Here is a 21,232-nt window from a genome sequence, read left to right as displayed (position 1 = left end):
GTCTCAACCTCCCTGCCAGTGCTCTGGGAGCTTGGGAGGAAGCGGCTCGGGGAAAGGTGTGGGCAAGTGTGTTAAACTGGTTTTAATATTCCCCATATTTCCTCATCTTTCAGACTTCTTTACTGCCAGCCCTCACATCTTGCCCTACTGACACACACACATAAAGCTGCCTCCTGTGAAACTCTGTAGTTTCACCTGGGTAGTCTAGTTTGGAACTCTAGTCTCTCTGAGCATTTGTGTGGCATATTTGGTGGGGGTGGGTTGTTAGAGTCTTCTCTTTATACCCAGTCTTAATCTGTAATGGGTGTCTTTCACTACTTTCCCATTCTCCAATCTGGTGTAGGCTGGCCTGAGCTAATCAGCAGATTTGCTTGGCATCTCTAAATGATTTTATATTTAAAGAAGATGGCATGGTGTTAATGGCTATCTGTGTTATATAGGGGGGAAAAATGACTTGACAGTCTATAGCTAGGTAAGGGGCAGGTGAAGATAGGTCCTTGTGAATAACCAGTAAGTACACCATTAACACATAACAGAGTGAGAAGAAAATACGATTATTTATATTACACTTATTTTATGCATGTCATACTCATTGAAAGTGGTATTTTTTTTTCTGGAAGAAAGCTCTTTTTTCCCCATCTACATATAAACAAATATGGATGTAAATTAGGTGAAATCACATCATCCCCATTACATAAGATATTCTGAAAATATCCAGTATATACTCACGTATCTTCTTTATTTTTATATTTTTAAGGTGGTCTCTGCTTCCTCTGACTTGTAATACTTATGTTATTTATAAGTCATTTATTTAGAAACTCACATTGTATTACTTTATTTTAATTTCAAATAATAAAGCAATCTTGTCTTTGTTACATGAACTAGATACTATTTTAATTGGTATTTCACTAATTTTGTATGTTTGTTGGCCATATAGTAAAGATTCTTAACTGAGAGTCTACGGATATCTAGATGGGTCTAAGAATACATTGAAACTTATGAAAACATATACCCATGTATACATATTATATATTTTTCTATAGAGAGAAGGTTCAAAACTTTCATTATAGTCTAAAAAGGATCTAAAACCAAAAAAGGGTTAGGAACCACTGCTCTATAGTAACTACATTTCAAATCTTCTTAATTCCTCTGAATGCTTCCTAATAATACCTGCTTTCCCCTTTCCAGATCAATAAGGCCAGAATACAGTTTGGTTGGAATTATCATAGTTGGGGAGTACAGAAAATACAAAATGGAGCTGATCATGCTAGAGGTGAGTGGGTTTTAATAGATCCTCTCTTGTACCCTAGAACATTTCAACAGCTGCCCCTAAGTATAACTAAATGCTTGTTTAGATCTTTATCGACATGAAGCGAAACCTAAAGACCTGTGTCTTATTTTCATCTACTTTAAAAAAAAAAAAAAAAAAAAGATAGGATAATACAACTGCAAATTTAAGCGCACTAGTTAAGGAATGCAAAATCCGAGTTCCCAAGATAAGATTAGACTTTACAAGTGGCAGGTATTAACTATGTGTAATTTCATTTAACCCATGAGTGAATTTAAATGCATATAGGTTTTGATGTTTGATAACAACACTATATACTGGGTATTTAGAAACTGAAGGAGTTGTTTCCTTATCTGCAAAATTATATAGGCTGTTGTCTTATAAGGAGTGAGGTACACACGCTCTGAACTCTATTTCCTGTAGGTCCACTAAAAAGGAAACAAACAAAGGGCAATCTCTGATTTTACTGATCTGAAAGCCAATAGTGAGATCCAGCTGTTGCATTTTAATAACAACAAAAAATTATATATATGATGTAACTGAAAGAAATAACACTTTGTGTGAAAGCCACATAGGCCAAATTTTCATTATAGTTATTCTTTGTTCAGGCCAAGGTGGAGAATAAAGATGATTCAGGTTTTGAAAACCTTAACCAAAATACCCACACATTTTTTTTTCCTCTTCTGATCATTGTCTATTATTTAAAGTACTATCAAACTTAAACATTCTTTCTTAACTATTATTACTTAAACTCCTTTGCAAGAGTGCTAATAAGAGAATAAGGTTTGTGTTGAGTTCAGCAATGAGAAAAGCCAGACAGTCTCCTAAGGAAAGATTTAAAACTGTATGCTTGTTAAGCCTGCACTAAAAAGTATGAGAAAGGCTGTAATAAATAGCAGGCCTACAGATATGCAAATAGTTGTAGAAAAAGAAGGGTGGATGAACCTTGTTGATCATGAATAAATCGTGTTTTAAAATTTCATTTAAAAGCTGTAATTAAATGATCACTTGATAAGGTTGTTTTGGTATTGGAAACACAGCAGTTGGTATTCTTGAAGAACTAATGGTGAATTTTTAAAGGATAGATTATTAATCTAGTTTTTAAAATCTGATGACCTAAAGTTGAGTAAATTTGAGTATGTACATTTAGTAAATTTTAGGATAGTATTCAAATACTTTATATCACCATTTTAACTAAGTGAACTTTCTTCAGATTTCCAACCATCAAACAAACAAACAAACAAACGAAAAAAGTATTGTTGGAAAGAGACCAGAAGACATTTGTAACTGAGCAGAAATTTTTCGGAGATGTGAGTCAACTGGACACAAGGGGATTACGATACAATGGAAACAATTTTGCAACCTTAGTCAATGTACTCTCTATTATGAATGACAATACATACACATAAAAGCACCCTATAATGTTCTAAAGAGGTGATAACTGAAACAAGTGCCAAGAATTTCCTCTTTAGGCTGTACTTTTTCATTTGGAGATCTAATTACTAAACTTTAGACAAGCTACACCTTGGTAACAAGCATCTCCATTTTAGCATGCTGGCATCTAACTGGAAATAAAACCAGACCAGCTTTGACACAGTGTATTCAAGATACCTTTTGTACACATTTTAAGTTACACTGAAGAATGTGAGAGCCAGTAGAAATTCTTAATTACTTCACAAGTCTGTTCTACTTCCCACCAACTCTATTCTCTTTGAAATAAATATATGTGTATCTATATGCATGCGTGTACATAGACACAGACACACACACACAGATATTTGCAGATGCATATAAATTCACAAGATGTGGTGTAAGTTTAAGCATTATACTGAAATGTGATGTACATGTTGCCATCAGTAGTTCCAAGGCCTAGCACTTGTGAATCTTTCAAAATTAACTGGGCTGTTATGATCCTATCACGCTGGCAGCAACCCGGCATAACTGTGCCTTTAACAAAAGAATTCTGTAATAAAATGAGATTTTACATGCTGAAACGAAATATTTTAAAACATCTTTCTGCTGATTGCTCATTTTAATATTTGTGGAATTAACCCCCACACACATCAACAAATGTTCCCATGGAAGATTACATTAAGTTTCGGGTTAACTTCAGAATTATTGATATTTTTATACCAATCTTTTAATGAACACTCTTGATTTGTTTTCTTTAAGAAAAATCCCAAGTCCTGAAAAGACTTTAAGGCTATGTACCTTTACATGCTGAAATAAACATGACTGGGGTAACTTTAAGCAAAGGGGACTCATGAGTAGTTTCATACTGTATCTGTGAATGTCTCTGAGCAAGGTAGACTAAATTCTGCCTCAGCTACTCCTATTTCTCCAAATACGTGCAATCAGTTGTGACATCTGCTGTATGTTAGGGCTGAACTGCTAGGGATGGAAAGCCAATTTGAATCCAAAAGGAGGAATTTATTGTAATGATATTAATGGGTCGAACTGAACTTAAAGAAAGCAGTGTGGCTGGGCCTCAGCAGACCAGCTGGAAGCAGGGCCTGGGATGCCATCGGGATTTCGTCTCCATAGTTTTTGTCTCTGCTTCTCTCTGTACTTTGGCTTCACGTGACCAGGCACAGTAGCTGTGTTTTACATCTCACAGCTTCACCCACCAGAAAGCCCTCATTTTCTCAATTCCAGTAATCAAAACCCCACAGAAAGTCTCTGATTGGCTCAGTCTAGTTGTCACTATGATGAGGACAAATTGAATTAGGTCACTTCCTATGCACCAAATCAAGTGTGTGTGTATGTGTATGTGTGTGTTTTCACACTATGACAACACAGTGACTCTAGTGTTTTAGGGGGAGGAAGTGAAGATCCTTAGGAGGGCTAGATAGGTAATCTGAGTCAGGCCTATTGTTGGTTGGTGGAGGAAATGAGAGAGAGGATGTAAAAACTGCCCTCTGTCATTTTCTATGTATATGTAAATCTGTGGTGCTTATACACTGCTTCTTCTCTTTCTGTCTTGGCAACACAATGCCTCAAAATGTACTATTGCAAAGGTGCCATTTTGGAATTCCTGCTCAGTGCTTCTAAAAAACGGTGTTCAGCGTGCTGCAATGGGGCTGTTTGTTTCTAGTTGCCATTTTCTTTCTTTTTCTTTTTTTTTGTTGAGATGGAGTCTCACTCTGTCCCCCAGGCTGGAGTGCAGTGGCACAATCTCGGCTCACTGCAAGCTCTGCTTCCAGAGTTCACGCCATTCTGCTGCCTCAGCCACCCAAGTAGCGGAACTACAGGCACCCACCACCACGCCAGGCTACTTTTTTGTATTTTTAGTAGAGATGGGGTTTCACCGTGTTAGCCAGGATGGTCTCGATCTCCTGACCTCGTGATCTGCCCGCCTTGGCCTCCCAAAGTGCTGGGATTACAGGCGTGAGCCACCGTGCCCGGCCTCTAGTTGTCATTTTCTTAGACCATGCTGTTCGTTAGTAGTCTAGGTAACATTTTGGGCTATATGACTGATTTCCAGGCCACAGATATCATCCAAAATAGGATAAAGTTGAAAAGCCTCAAGAGCCACTAATCAACTTCTTTGAAAATGATTATGAAATTTGTAGGAACAATTCAACTATTATTTTTGAATGATGATTCCAGTATGGATTATGGTCAAAGTTAGAAAATGCTATCTTTGTGTTAAATCTATTCACTTCTGTGGCAAAGAATGAAGTCTAAATGAAAATCAGAAGAAAAAGCAAACAAAAACAACTTTTTTGTGGGTGCGAGAGGGGTCATGAATGGCTAATAGTTTACAAAACTCCAATCTGGAGCTGTTCAGTGTGGAAATGTTATTTGAAAATAATTCTCTACAGTCAATTAAAATTGTGCATATAACTGGAAATGTGTGTTGACAGGGCTTAAGGAGGGGAGGAATGAGGTATATAGCATTTCAAGCCTAGAGAACTAACTTCATGCTACAATTCTGAGTAGCTAAAAAATGATTTGAAGTATCTTTCACAACAGCTCCACCCCACTTTGTAAACTTGCCCAATTCTTTCTCCTTAGAAAATAGGAGAAAGGGCTGACAGAGGAGATTGTGAACATTTAGGGAAAAGATAATGCTATTTGTTTTCTTCTTGCTTAATATTTTTTAACGATAGAAAATTCAAACACATACAACAGTACAGAGAACAGTATACAGTGAAATCACTCACCTGCTACCCAGCTTTAACAATGACCAACTCATGGCCAGTCGTGTTTCATCTACACTATAATCCTATCTCCCACACTGCACTGATTTTTTTGAAGCAAACCTCAGAATCACAATATTTAACCCATAAATAGTTCAGTGTATATCTCTCTAAAGATATAGTGTAACTATTTTATGCCACATTAAAATTAGCAATGTTTCCTTAATATCAATTAGTTATCAATTTAGTTAGTGTTAAAATTTACCAGTCAGTATATATCACAGATGGTTGGTTTCAATTGGGATCAAAATAGGTGTGACACATTACATTCAGTTACTTTATCTCGTATCTAAGGGATTTATCTTTCTCCTTTCCCTTAAAATTTATGTTGAAGAAACAGAATTATATATCCTATCCAGTCTCCCATATTCCTTATTTTGCTTCCTGCATCCCTCTGGTGTTATTTAACATCTCCTACCTCCTATATTTCTTATTAACTTGTAATAAGATCCAGAGGCTTGAGGAGTTTCAGGTTTGATTTTTTTTTTGAACAAATAATTCATAGGTATTGCTGAGATGCACATAATGTATGGCTACTCTTTTCATGTGTTAGTAGACACTTATGATTGTCTGGGTCTCTTCATTCATGAAGGGCTGCAAAATGATGCTATCCTATTTCTGTTATTCCTTCTTCATTTATTAGCTGGGATATATTGATAAAGGGACGCTTTCCCACCTTTCCTGCCACCTTCCCTAAAAATGTTAGCATAGTGTTTACGCTTTTCTCTGCTTTACCTTTTTTTTGTTTTGTTTTGCTTTTGAGATAAGATCGTGCTCAGCTGGTGAGATGGTGGGATCCTGGCTCATTGAAGCCTTGACTTCCTGGGCTCAAGCCATCCTCCCACTTCAGCCTCCAGAATAGCTGGGATTACAGGCACGCATCACCATGCCTGGCTAATTTTGTATTTTTGGTAGAGACAGGGTTTCGCCATGCTGGCAGGTTTTCACCATGTTTGGTAGAGTGCAGAAGGCTTTGAGTCCTAGAACTTTCTGCTTCTCAACTTTCTCAGACTCCTGGGTTCAAATGATCTGCCCAACTTGGCCTCCCAAAGAGTTGGGATTATAGGCATGAGCCACGGCATCTGGTTCTGCTTTGTCTTTTTCACTTAACAATTTATCCTAGAAACAACTTCATAGCTATATAGAGAGCTATTTCTCATTCCTTTTATAGGAGCAAAGTTTATTTAACCCATAGTTTATTTGAGCTGTTTTCAGTCTTTTGTTCCCTTTTCGTTTTAAGATTTATTTATGTCAGTCAAAGTCTCACAACAGGCAAGTAGGACAAAATTCAAATTCCAGTAAAGAGGAAAGAACCTGGTAAAATCTTGCCTTTTCTGGCTTCTTTACCTGCTTCTGTTCTTCCCATTTTTCACCTTGCCCCAACCAGCCTTCCAAGGCTTATGCCTCTGCCAGCTCTAGTCACAGCTCTACCTTTCCATATGTCCAAGTGGCTTCATGCTGTCGAAATGACCTGCCTTTTCTCCTAAGCTTGGCTACTGGAGCTGACTCACACTCAGTCTTCTGGTTATCACCATTGCTGCTAATGCTCTGTTGTAATGGTAAAGGCGGTAGCAGTGCTAATGGGGCTGGTCATGGGACTAAGATCAGCTCAGATACAGCTTCTAAACTGTGAGAAGCAGCAATCACGGGCTTGAGGAAGTGAGATAGTAGGAAAATTAGGATGATTATATTTATACACGTGCTGCAAACCAGTATGGTTCTCTTATATCAACTTTTCATGTACATGATAATGTGCTAGGACTAGCTTCTAATTCTCCTAAGATCACATACTTATATGCCATAGACATATGATGTATTATCCTTGGCCCCTGGTTTTTAGTCTTTACCTATAATCTCTCAAAGAACGAATTTACTCTCATGTCTTTTAAGTATCACTCCTATGCAAATAACTGTGAAATGTTCGTCTTTAGCTCAGGTATCTCTCTGGGTACTTACAACCCACAGTGTTCAACATTAGATGTGTCATCTTGATTTGAAAACTGCCTGCCCTAAGAACTCAGTTTCAGTGATACACTATACTCCCAGGCATGTTGGCTTCAACACACTGGTAATATGCCCCTTTTTCTTTGTTTCATACCATTTAATCTGACCAAGTCTCCTGGATTTGATGGTGAGTTACCTGGGATCATGTGAATACTAAGAAATTACAATCCTGTCTAGATAGGGTTAGCTAATGGATAAATATAGGTTTGGACGGGATTCTGTGATGGTTGTACTTTGTCCTTGGCCTCATCCTAAGGATAAACACATTAGATAAAAACTTAATGGTGAGCCTGTTCATGTGCCCAGCACATTACTTCTATAGCTGGCATCTGAAAACTATATTCAGTGAGTTCTCACTCATTGAGCCACACTAGGGCTATTTATACCCAGATAAATCTTACAGAGTCTATGTCGCTCCCCTGCCACCCTCATCAGAGCTGGTGCTTGCACTTGCTTTTGGGAGACCAGAGGACAGGTCAGTTCAGTTCAGCTCCATGCAACATCACTCCCCTCTGAAGCTAAGAGCAGAGCCCAAGCCAGTGCACATCCTGCAGACCTGTCCACAACCTGTGGCACCAGATAACTTCTCCAGCTGGCTGATAAGAGACATGCGTGACCAATTCTCTTCAGAAGGAAGAACCAAAGTTATAGGTGAATAATCATAGCCCAAATGGATAAGGGGAGAGTGTTAGAGCCTATCACAGAGTTCACTGGAAGAACCTATTATACACACACAAAATTAAGTGTGCTTTATTTTACAAGAAGCTGGCAGAGGTCAAACCCCGAGAAGCTTAGTAATCTTCGGAAAGGGTAGATGGGAGTACTCTTAGCATCTCTAGGTCTTGTGGCAGACTGCTGGCATCTAAGCTCAGGCAGAGTGTCTCTGCCCTTATGAGCCCAAGTACAGTAGTGGATTGTGATCTGGGGACTTCTTGAGGGCACTGCCTTGTTTGCACAGTGTCCATTCCCTCTTGCCCTAGGCCTGAGCTGTAGTAGCAGCTGCCATATTCATGCACATAGGTTGTGGGACTTTGTTGTGCTCAGGATCCTTTAACCCTTGTATCTTCACATCACTGAATCCCTTACAGACATTCCCCAGCACCAGCCTGGATTGTGGCAGTCCCCACAGGGTGGCTATACCTAGAGAAGCAGCAGTATTTACAGTAGTCTGGCCCTAAGGGACTGCCACTCCTAGGGGAAGGGAAAGGGTACCATATCAAGGGAGCACCCTGTGGGACAAAATAAAGTAGAGTGCAGTCCTTGAGTCCTAGAACTTTCTGCTTGTGGGAAGTTTCTTTCAGCAGAGGCACAGATGCAGTGCTGGGCTAAGTGGGGGAAAAAACTGTCATTCTACCCTAGCAGCTGGGCAGCCCCAGTGCTCGTGAAGGGACCTGGAGAAGGGGACTTCTTCTACCCTTTGCCTGTCACTGCAGATGTGGCTGGGACGCCTCCATGGGAGCTTGGCTTAGGCGCACCTATGGATGGCCTTTCTGAAGCACTTTGGGGTAGGGTCATAATCCCTCTCTAAATGAATGTCAGCATTTCTGCAGATCCACAGAAGTGCCTTGTCTGATCTGAATATCCAGAACATTGGGACAGGAGTGTGACAGGGAGGTAGACTGCTTTTGTGCTGGTCTGGAAGAGGAGCTGAGGTGGCTCCCTCCCTTTCTCCTGCAAAGACCTCAGTGCCTTTCAAGGAGAGCTCCCCGCATTGCTTCTGTCAAGGCTGGGACTTCTGTCCACCACTGGGGTATCGTATATATCCATCTGCTTAAGCTGCAGCTGGTTTTTACCTGTGGTACCTCCTACTGGCCCGAAAGCTGAACTGTTCAACTCAGTGAAAAATATTATGGGAAAAAAATTGAAAAGTACATACCACTGGAGAATGAGGTAAGCTTCATGTGACCTCTGCCATTCCAGCCCCACAAGACAGTGAACCTGTTCACACACCTAGCACACTGCTACTACAACCAGCATATGAGAAAGCCACTGTACAAAGATGTTTTATAACCAAGGAACTTGTAAAGTCTTTGCCACTGAAAGCACTCAGAGCCTAAGCTAGGTAACTATACTGCACACATTAAAGTCACATCCTCAAGGGGAATTTTTTTAATCCAGTAGAATAAAAAATAAATTCAAAAATAGTAAGAAAAAGTAGTCTACCCAAATGATAAGGAACCAGAAAAATAATTATGCAATATAAAAAGCACAGCTCTACAACACCCTCCAAAGATCTCACTAACCTCCCAGCAATGGATCCAAACCAAAACAAAATCTTTGAAATGCCAGATAAAAAAATTCAAAATGCTGACTATTAAGTTGCTCAATGAGATCCAGGAGAAAGTTGAAAACCAACATAAAGAAATCACAATAACAACTTAGAATATGAATGGAAAGTTTTCTAAAGAGACATATTTTGAAGAAAAACCATAACTTCTAAAAATGAAAGACATATTTTGGGAATTACAAAATGCAATGCAAAGTTTTGAAAATAGACTAGACCAAGGAGAAGAAAGAATGTCAGCGCTTGAAGACAACACTTTTGAAGCAACTAAATCAGAAAAAAATAATGAAACAAGAGTTAAAAGGAATGAACAAAGTCTCCAAGAAATATGAGATTATATAAAACATTCAAACCTAAGAATCATAAGTGCTCCTGAGAGAGAAGAAAAAGCAAATCGTTCAGAAAACCTATCTGAGGGAATAATTGAGGGAAGCTTCCCTGGTCTTGCTAGAGACTTAGACATCTAAATACCAGATGCTCAAAGAATTCCTAGGAGTTTCACTGCAAAAAGGACATCAGCAAGGCATTCATCAGGCTATCTAATATCAATGTGAATGAAGTAATTCTAAGAGCAGTGAGACAAAAACATCAGATAACTTGAAAGGAAAGATAAAGGAAAACCTATCAGACTAACAGGAGATTTCTCAGCAGAAACCTTATAAGCCAGAAAAGATTGGTGTCCTATCTTTACTCTCCTCAAAAACAGAATAACTGTCAGCCCATCACTGCAGACAGAGCTGGGGCTTCTCCCCTGGGGAGCCAAGAATTTTGTATCCTGCAAAACTAATTTTCATAAATGAGAGAGAAACTTTCCCAGACAAGCAAATGCTGAGGGAATTTGTCACTACTTGACCAGTCCTACAAGAGATGCTAAAAGGAGTTCTAAATTTCAAAATGAAAGGTCAATATGCATCAGTATAAAAACATTTGAAAGCATAAAACTCAGAGCTTATAAAACAGTAACATAATGAAGAAAACAAAACAACTAGGCAACAATCAAAATGATCACTAGAACTGTACCTCACATATCAATATTAATGTTGAATATGAGTCTAAATAGTGGGTCTAAATGCCCCACTTAAAAGATACTGACTGGCAGAATGGATAAAGAAACACAAGCCAAATATCTCCTGTCTTCAAGGGACTCACTGAAGTCGTAAAGATTCTTATAGACTCAAGGGAAGGGGATGAAAAAAATAATCCATGCAAATGAAACCAAAAGCAAGCAGTAATAGCCATTCTTATATCAGATAAAACAGTTTAAATCAATAATAGTAAAAACAAAACAAAAACAAACAAACAAAAACGCAAAGAGGGTCATTATATAATGATTAAGGGGTCAGTTCCACAAGAAAATATAACAATCCTAAATAAATATGCACCTAACTCCAGGGCTCCCAGATTCATAAAACAAATGCTCCCAGACCTAAGAAAAGACAGAGAGCAATACAATAATAGTGGGGGACTTCAACACTCCACCGACAGAAAGTCCACAAAAAAAAAAAAAAACCACACTTGACTTAAAACTGGACTCTAAAACAAATGGATCTAATAGATATTTACAGAATATGGTACCCCAAAACTGAAGAATGTACATTCTTCTCATCAGCATGTGGAACATTTTCCAAACAGACCATATAATAGGCCACAAATAAGTCTCAATAAATTTTAAAAAATTGAAATCATATCAAGTATCTTCTCAGACCACAGAGGAATAAAACTAGAAACCTAGTCTAAGAGGAACTGTCAAAATGTATAGATGTAGACATGGGAATTAAACAATCTGCTCCTGAATTATCTTTGGGTTGACAATGAAGTCAAGATAAAAAATTTTAAAAACTTTGAAATGAATGTAATAGTGGTACGTTATCAAAATCTCTGGGATACAGCAAAAGCAATGCTAAGAGGAATTAAATGACTACATTAAAAAGACAGGAAGATCACAAATTGACAAGCTAACATCACACCTCAAGGAATTAGAGAAACAAGCACAAACCAAACTCAAACCTAGCAGAAGAAAAGAAATAGCAAAGATGACAGTAGAACTAAATAAAATTGATAGAAATAAATAGACAAAACAATACAAGGAATCAATGAAATGAAACATTGTTTCTTTGAAAATATAAACAACATTGATAGATCACTATCTAGATGAACCAAGAAGAAGGGAGATGCAAATAAGCTCAGTCAGAAATAAAAATGGAGTCATTACAACTGATACTACAGAAATACAAAAGATCACTCGAGACTACTATGAACTCCCCTGTACACACAAACAAGAAAATTCAGAGCAAATAGATAAATTCCTGGAAACATACAATCTGCCAAGCTTGAATCAAGAAGAAATAGAAATCTCGAACAGACCACCAACAAGCAGTGAAACTGAATAAGTAATTTAAAAGTCTCCCAACAACAAAAAATCCCAGGACCAATTCATGTCTGATAGCCAAATTCTGTCAGACATTCAAAGGATAACTGGCACCAATTCTAGTGAAGCTATTCTATAAGATCGAGAAAGAGGGAATCCTCCCTAACTCATTCCATAATACAAAGCTAGTACTGCTTTGATACCACAGCCAGGAAAGGAAACAACAACAACAACAACAAACCAATATTCCTGATAAACATAGATGCAAAAATCCTCAATAAAATACTAGCAAAGGAAATCCAACAGCACATCAAAAGATAATTCACGATAATCAAGTGGGTTTCATCCCAGGGATACAAGAATGGTTCAATACAGGCAAGTCAATGAATGTGATTCACCACATAAACAATTAAAAACAAAAACCATATCATCTCAATAGACACAGAAAACCCATTCAATAAAACCCAGCATCCTTTTTGATAAAAACCCTCAACAAACTAGGCATAGAAGGAACATACCTGAAAATAATAAATGTCATACATGGCAAACCTACAGCCAATATCACACTGAAAGGATTTACTAAATGGACTGAAAGCATTCCCCCTAAGAACTGGAACAAGATAAGGATACTCACTTCTACCATTTTTATTCAACACAGTGCTGGAAGTCCTAGTAAGAGCAATCAGTTAAGAGAAGGAAATAAAGGACATCCAAATTGGAAAAGAGGAAGTCAAACTATCTCTGTTTGCCAATGATATGATATGATATCTAGAAAATCCTAAAGACTCCTCCAGAAGACTCCTGTATTTGATAAATAAATTCAGTAAAGTGTCAGGTTACAAAATCAATGTACACAAATTGGTAACACTCCTATACACCAATAATCGCCAAGCTGAGAATTAAATCAAGAATATAATCCCATTTACAATAGCTGCAACCCCCGCCACACACACAACACCTAGTAATATACTTAACCAAAGAGGTGAAATATCTCTACAAGAAGAACTATAAGACACTGATGAAAGAAATCATAATGACACAAAGACACAAACAAATGGGAAAACAATCACATACTCATGGATTGGAAAAATCATTATTGTGAAAATGACCATACTTCCCAAGCAATATACATATTCAGTGCAATCCCTGTCAAAATACCACCATCATTTTTCACAGAATTAGAAAGAACAGTCCTAAAATTCTGATGGAACCAAAAAGGAGCCCAAATAGTCAAAGCAATCCTAAGCAAGAAGAACAAACCTGGAGGCATCACATTATCTGATCTCAAACTATACCATAAGGATGTATTAACCAAAACAGCATGGTATTAGTATAAAAACAGACAGATCAATGAAACAGAATAGAGAGCTCAAAAATAAAGCCATAAATCTTGATATAGTTTGGCTGTGTCCCCACCCAAATCTCATCTTGATTTTTAACTCCCACAGTTCCCATGTGTTGTGGGAGGAACCTGGTGGGAGGTGATAGAATTATGGGGGTGTGTCTTTCCTGCACTGTTCTTGTGACAGTGAATGAGTCTCATGAAATGTGATGGTTTTAAAAACAGGAGTTTCCCTGCACAAGCCCTCTTTTTGCCTACTGCCATCCATTTAAGATGTGACTTGCTCCTCCTTGCCTTCTACCATGATTGTGAGGCCTCCCTAGTCACGTGGAACTGTGAGTCCAATTAAACCTCCTTCTTTTGTAAATTGCCCAGTGGTGCGTATGTCTTTATCAGCAGTGTGAAAATGGACTAATACATATCTATAGCCAACAATCTTTTACGACAAAAACATACACTGGAGAAAGGACACCTTTTTAAATAAATGGTGCTGGGAAAATTGGATTGCCATACACAGGAGAATGAAATTGGACCCTTACCTCTAACTGTATATACAAAAAACAACTCAAGATGGATCAAATACTTAAATGTAAGAACCGAAACTGTAAAAATACTAAAGAAAACCTAAGGAAGATTGCTGGACATTGGTCTAGGCAAAGAATCCATGACTAAGACCTCAAAAGCACAAGCAACAAAAGCAAAAACAGACAATCGGAACTTAATTGAACTAAAATGCTTCTGCACCGCAAAGGAAATTATCAAGAGAGTGAACAGACATCCTGAAGAATGAGAGAAAATATTGTCAAACTATGCCTCTGATAGGGGACTGATATCCAGAATTTACAAAGAATTCAAACAACTCAACAGCACTCCATTAAAAAGTAGGCCTGTTGGGGGGCAGGGAGAGAGAGCATCAGGATAAATAGTGAATGCATACTGGACTTAATACTTAGGTGATGTGTTGATAGGTGCAGTAAACCACCACGGCACATGTTTACCTATGTAACGTGTAAAACATGTACATGTACCCTGGAACTTAAAAAAAAAGTGGGCAAAGGACACAGACAGACATTTTTCACAAACAGACATACAAATGGCCAACAACCATATTAAAAAAATGCTCAGCAGCACTATTCATCAGAGAACTCCAAATTAAAACCACAATGAGATATCATCTTACCCCAGTCAGAATAGCTGTTACTAAAAATACAAAAAACAAAACCAGAAAAACAACAGATGTTGATGAGGATGCAGAGAAAAGGGAATGCTTATACACTAGTGGTGACAAGGTAAATTAGTACATAGAGATATCTCAAAGAACTAAAGGTAGAATTACCATTTGATCCTTCAATCCCACTACTGGGTATCTACCTAAAGGAAAATAAATCATTATATAAAAGAGACATCTGCATGTATATGTTTACTACAGTACAGTTCACCATCACAAGGGTATAGAATCAACCTAAGTGCCCATCAACCAATAAGTGGATGAAGAAAATGTGGTATATATATGCCATGGAATACTACCCAGCCGGAAAAAATAACAAAGTAATGTCTTTGACAGCAACTTGGATGGAACTGGAGGTCATTTCCCTAAGCAACATAACTCAAGAATGGAAAACCAAATACTGCATTTCTCACATGCAGTATTTGGTTCTCACATGCAGTATTAAGTGGGAGCTAAGCTATGGGTATAGAAAGGTATATGGAGTGGTATAATGGACACTGGAGACTCAGAAGTGGGTAGGGTGGGAGTGGGGGTAAGGAATGAAAAATTACCTATTGGGTACAATGTACACTATTTTGGGTGACGGGTATATTAAAAGCCCAGACTTCACCACTATACAATTTATCCATGTAACCAAAAACCACTTGTACCCCTAAAGTGACTGAAATAAATCAATAAATCTTAATGGCATGCTGGTTCAATGTTAGTATTTGTGAGAAACACTAAATATGTAGAAAAAAGCCTGGGAGAAAAACAGATACCAAAGGCCAGGACCAATGAGGCCTGATTAGCAAAGGAAACTGATTAAATACCCTGGGCCCTGTTAGATGAGATGTCTGAATGTGACAGGGGTTAAAACCACACATGCCAGCAGAAACACCGAAGGGCTAGGTGTGAGAACCAGCAGGAATGAGGTCGGCCTTGAGAAACCACATCAGCCCTCCAGTCCTTGAAAGGCTCTTCTATAGAAAAATTAAAACTGTCCATCTTGGGAGGCTATGGGAAGCAGAACTAGGATCAATGTTCCAGAAGAAAGGTTTTTGCTCAGAAAGAGGAAGAAATATATTAACAATTTATAAGCTGGCCAAATATGAGATAGCTGTCGAGATAATGTGCAAATGACCATATGAGAAGGATTCTGCAGATGTTATTTAAGCACTGGAAAGAAAGTTTGTTCATGTGGCATAAAATAACTTTCAACATGCTATCACCATTGAGTCTACCCTTTCCCTCTACTTGTATGTACACACTCAACTTTCTTTCCTGTTTCAATAGATGAAGTATCTGTGCTGCCAAGATCAATCCTTCTATTTATGCATGGGGTTCCATTTCCTTTTACCTGAGTCAAGCTTTACCACCACCATGAAAACACGCTGTAATTTCTCACCTTATAGATGTAATCTAGTCCCTTCCTTGTCTCCATATCTGCTTTCATTCCAATTAGCAACACTCCTTGGAAGAGCTGTCTTTATTTTCCGTTTTCCATTTCCTCTCTTCCCATTCTCATTTAAACCCATTCAAATGACACTTCTGAACACTCCCCCACTGAATTGCTCTGTCAAGGTCACTAATCCAATGGTCAATCCTCAGTTCTCAATCTATTTAATCTATTAGCAGCATGTGACACCAATCACTCCCACATTTTTCAACTGGGCTCTAGAACCCCCTCACATTTTCTTCACTCCATTGACCCTGGCTTCCTGGCCGTTCTTGAATGTGCAAAGAACAGTCGTGTTCAGAGCATGTGGACTTCTTGTTCCCTCTCCCTCAAATGTGCTTCCTTTGGATAACTGCACAGTTCACTCGCCTAAAGTCTTTACACAAATGCCACCTTCTCAGCAAGGTTTTCCATGGCCACCCTATTAAAACCTGCAGACCTCCCTATAATCCCATTCTCCTACCCTGCTTTATTTTGCTCCTTCTCTCTTATTGCCACATACTGTATTTTATTTTGTTGATGGTCTGTTGCCTCTCACAAAATAGACTTCTTTATTTTCTTTGCTAATATTGTGCTAGTGCCTAGAACCTTATCTGGCACATAGTACATGGTCAACAAATATATGAAGGAATGAAAAAGAACAATGAAGGAAAGAAGGAAAATATATGAAGAGCATAAAATATTTGACTTCATGTTAACTAATTTAGGACTTTAGTCTGAACAAGTTGGTTTTTGACCAAATGTGGAGTTTATATGCCTTATAGCAGGTGTCATATTTAATTTTACATTGTATATACTGCTTAGGCAGATGAAGATTTATCAAAAACTAAAAAATACCCCCATAAACTTCAGAATCACACAATTTTGTGCTCATGTGTTCATGTAGGTTGAGCAGAGCTGGTTTTTACTACTATTGAGTTGACGTGTGCTCTTGGCCAGCCTTCCACAAAAATGGGGCTACACTAAATAGCTAGTAGCCGAATAAAAACAGTAGAGATGAAGTAGAGATTACAACTAAGTGGAATGTTAAGTAAAGCTCTCAGCCGTGATACTAGTTTATATTCCTGAGTGTGGACTCAATCTGCTCTTTGGCCACACCTTCCCTTTTCTGACCCCATCAGTACCCTGAGCCACTGTCTAGGGGCCTGCCAGTAGAGGTGTCCTTAACTCAGGAGAAGCATGTCTGGTTCAAAGCTGTGAGGACACCACCAAATATCGAGCCCTGCAAAACTGGTGATCCATAAAGGCTTTCTGATTGATGAATGCCTGATGTGGGGAGTAATTTTAGTGACTTTGGGGTGCTGGTACTTATTCAGAAGGACTCCATGTGAATGTTTACTTTTTTTTTTTTTTTAAAAGGCCTTTCAACTCCTCACTGCTTTGCTACTCTCCTGTTACAGAAGTTCAGATCACAATAGCACAACCACTCCTTCCCTAATTTAGCCTTCAGAAATCCATAGTAGAACCTAATCTACAACTCTGGCCCTCAGAGCAACAAGCAAAGCAGTTATAGGTTTTTATAACCAGGTCGATGTGTGATTTGTGAAAAAGTGATATTTCCCAGAAGCAGAAAATTTTTCCAGAAATATATTGAGAGATAGAAGTTAAAGGTTTTGTAAGTAAAAACATGTAAAAAGAAAAACTGCAGGCTATTGAAGCTAAAAAACTTTGCAGTTAGCGTTGATTTTACAAAATCAAAAATAAGATGGACACAAAATCAAATGTATAAAATCAAAAGCAATTTAATGTTTGAATATATCTTAATTTATCTTCTCTAAATGTTTTACTACTTATATAATTTATACATCAAATACAAAAGTAGTCCTTTTAAAAATAATTACTTCAGACCACCCATATCTAAATATATAAGTCATTAACTATTGGAGAGATTAAAATTTAAAATTTAAAGGCTACTTAGTTTCAAGTTTTAGTGTGACAAAATGTAACAACAATGATTTTTTTTAGTGTGATAATGTTTGATTAAAATATGAAGAGACAGTTACAAACTTACCAGCTCTCACTTTTAAGAATACTGTGGAGTCAGTATTTTCCTTTAGGGGAGAAGGGCTATTCTGTGCAACTCAACTCACTTAGGAAAACCTATACTTAATTCCTTGTTCTACGCTCTTGAGGAACAGGGGAATATAAATAAAACCTCAAGGAGTCTGAAATTCTGAAATGAGAACAAGACAATAAGTACAGTGATGTAACTGACGTATGAGAAACAAAATGCTGGTGTGGAAATAATTATATTGACGATGGTGATAATAGCACTATTAGCACTACTACCTCCACCACCACTAATTTCCAAGTGTTCTCTGCCTTCACATAAGTTACTGAATCTATCCAACAATCTAATGTGGTAGGTAAAATTCTTCCCCCACCCCCAATTTATAAATGAAGAAATTTATAAATTTCTGATTTTAAAGCCTTTAGGTAAATTTGTTCAACATCACACACAGGTAAGTGGTGGATCCATATTTAAATCCATATGTTTGACTCTAGTACCTTTTCTCTACCCACCACAGCTCAGATGAGGGAGGGAAAGCATCTACTGGGAGCCTGGTAACATCAAAGACTAGATGCTTTAGGAATAAGCTTTACAAGAATGTGAAGAGATGTAGCTGGTGGTGTTGGTGGCAAGTGCACGCTCCCACACTAAGGTACACACTCATGTGAAGGCACAGAGGTGGCATAGGGTGGACTGTGTTAAGGACTCAAAAGTAGTCTGACAGGACCGGGGTGGTTTTCAAACTGTGCTCTCTGCAGCCCTCTGAGTTCTGAAATGTCTCAAGTAATGAGAAAAAATGAGAAGAGAAAAAGCCTAAGAATGTAGAGAGAAAAATGCTCCAAGAAACAGAACCTGGGGGACACTTAAGCCCAGCTCCATACTAGGGAGATGGGTCTATAAAAGCGAGGTAGAAGTAGAGGAAATTAGGACAGTCCCACATAAAAACTGAAAGAGGGCTTTAGGAAGACAGTATGAATTCTGGCAGATGGAACCAAAAGGTCAGGAAAGCTGAGGACTTAGAGCTGGTTATTAAATTGGAGAGAAGGAGATTGTGAGGTCAGCTTAGCAGTGTGCAGAGGGAAGGAAAGCCCAGACTGCCAGGGTTTGAGAAGCAAATTAGGAGTGAGGAAGTAGAGGCAGTAGGTGTGCCAGACTTTTAAGAACTTTGGTGGTAAAAAACAGACAGGTTGTAACCTAAGAGTAACAATGATCTAAGGAAGGTTAAAAAGGAACACACTATCCAAAAATGGTTGTAAAACATGAAATAGTATTTCCAGAGTTAATTTTTAATTTCCTGAGTTCACGGCTGTTAAAATCCAAACTATTTTGGCATTCACATGCTGGCATTCGTAGGAACTTAATTGTGAAGACAAATGCAGTAGCAGCTCACAGAGAATCCAAAAATCCTCTAAAATTACTGGAAGGGTTACATTACATTCTCCTCAAACTTCTAATCCCCCAACAATTGCAACTATAACATAATAGAGGTCTTTCCTTCAATGGGTAAAGTGAAGACAGGTGCCCCAAAATGTAGTACCCCCAAAACCTAATAACACATACAATAATGATTATTCAAAAACTTCAGAACTTCTCCATTGTCAAATAATTTTCCTTTGTATTCACATTTTATTTGCTTTACCTTAAGTCACCCCCTAATCATGCTGACATCTACCACTGATGATTATATTAGACCTAGAAGTATTCTAAAACAAATGAAAAATACTGACTTCCATTCCTGAAAGTCCTGCTTCCAATTTTCAGGAGGAAATTAAATAATGTATAAATCAAATACTGGGCCTAAGCCCAGACAGCTGAACATCGTTTTGTCCTTTCAAGGCAAAGAGGAAGTGTCTGCTGTGGCAGGGACATGCCAAAAGAAATAAAGCTTAACCTCAGCCCCATGTGAAAGTGATTTTAGATAATCGGGGGTGTCTGCAAATAGGTTAAAAATGGGACCACATACTAACACAGAACTTTCCATGGAAGTCAAAAAATGTACCAAGATCTAACCCCCACCTTAAAAACAAAATATTTTGGGAAAAGGGCACAGCCCTCAGACATTCTATATAAAGGCAGTAGAGGAAAGGGAAAGCAGACAGGAAGGAGAGAGATGGCAAATGAAAATTAAAATGTATTTCCACTTACCCTTTACTGTAGGTAATCATAATTGCCAAATTCAAAGTGAGGTATGTGTGTGTGAAGAGGAAGAGAAGAAGGGAAGGAAGGAGAGAGAGATGATAGGAAGAATATGTGCTTCGGTGGAGACGTGGGAAGATGGTGAAACAATTATTTATGTTAGGGTGCGCAAACTTACGCTGTAAAGGGCCAGACAGCAAGTGTTCTGGTCTTGTGCAGAATACAGTTCCTCCTGGAACTACTCAAATCTGCCCTTGTAGTGTGGAAGCAGCCATGGCCACTATGTAAATGAATGTGTGTGGCTGTGTTCCAATACAACTTTATGGACATTGGAATTAGAATTTCATACATTTTTTCATGCGTCATGAGGTATTATTCTTCTTTCGATTTTTCTTCAATCCCTTAAAAAGGTAAAACATTCGTAGCTTGTGGGCTTTACAAAAACAGTTTGTGGGCCATATTTGATCCTCAAACTGTAGTTTAATGATCCCTGATTTAGACAGTTAACTCCCCTCATAGTAGGACATCTGGGATTCTGGGAAAGAAAAACTGCTGTTCTTCTTTGCATTAGCTTAACAAAATGGTAATAATAGAAAACATTTATTTGGAACATACAGCAGATTCTCCCTAGCCCTATCAGAAAGACAAACCTCTCTCTCTCTTTTTTTTTTCCTACCAGGACACTTATACTAGTATGAAATCAAAGTTTATGTTGTGAAAGACTTTGAAGTCAAATGATGTCTAACCATGAATATGCAGCATTATTCAGGAATTAAGAATGACTTAAAATATTATTCCCTTTATCAGAATTTAATATTTTATAAACATCATTTGCAGCACAATGCTAGTGTGAAATTATACATAAGTTCCATCATCACCTCCATAGAAACCAGACAGATGGTGAATATACAAAGACTTCTTGGTGGAACAT

General features: G+C 38.1%; 1 protein-coding gene and 1 long non-coding RNA gene across 3 annotated transcripts in view; one reads left to right on the top strand and one right to left on the bottom strand.

Moving 5' to 3' along the window:
• The window catches only part of AFG2A (AFG2 AAA ATPase homolog A), a 368,649-nt gene that overhangs the window by 22,638 nt on the left and 324,779 nt on the right, over positions 1 to 21,232 (bottom strand). The gene's annotated exons all lie outside the window — the stretch shown is intronic.
• Positions 1 to 21,232, top strand: part of LOC140712023 (uncharacterized) — an 83,469-nt gene that overhangs the window by 37,151 nt on the left and 25,086 nt on the right. Inside the window, exon 2 of the long non-coding RNA XR_012093420.1 lies at positions 1,189 to 1,273. This is a non-coding gene — a long non-coding RNA (uncharacterized lncRNA). The remainder of the gene's footprint in view (positions 1 to 1,188; positions 1,274 to 21,232) is intronic.

Source organism: Chlorocebus sabaeus, chromosome 7 (assembly GCF_047675955.1).
Source record: "Chlorocebus sabaeus isolate Y175 chromosome 7, mChlSab1.0.hap1, whole genome shotgun sequence".
In the NCBI taxonomy this organism is placed as follows: domain Eukaryota; kingdom Metazoa; phylum Chordata; class Mammalia; order Primates; family Cercopithecidae; genus Chlorocebus; species Chlorocebus sabaeus.
This window is presented reverse-complemented; position numbering and strand designations above follow the sequence as displayed.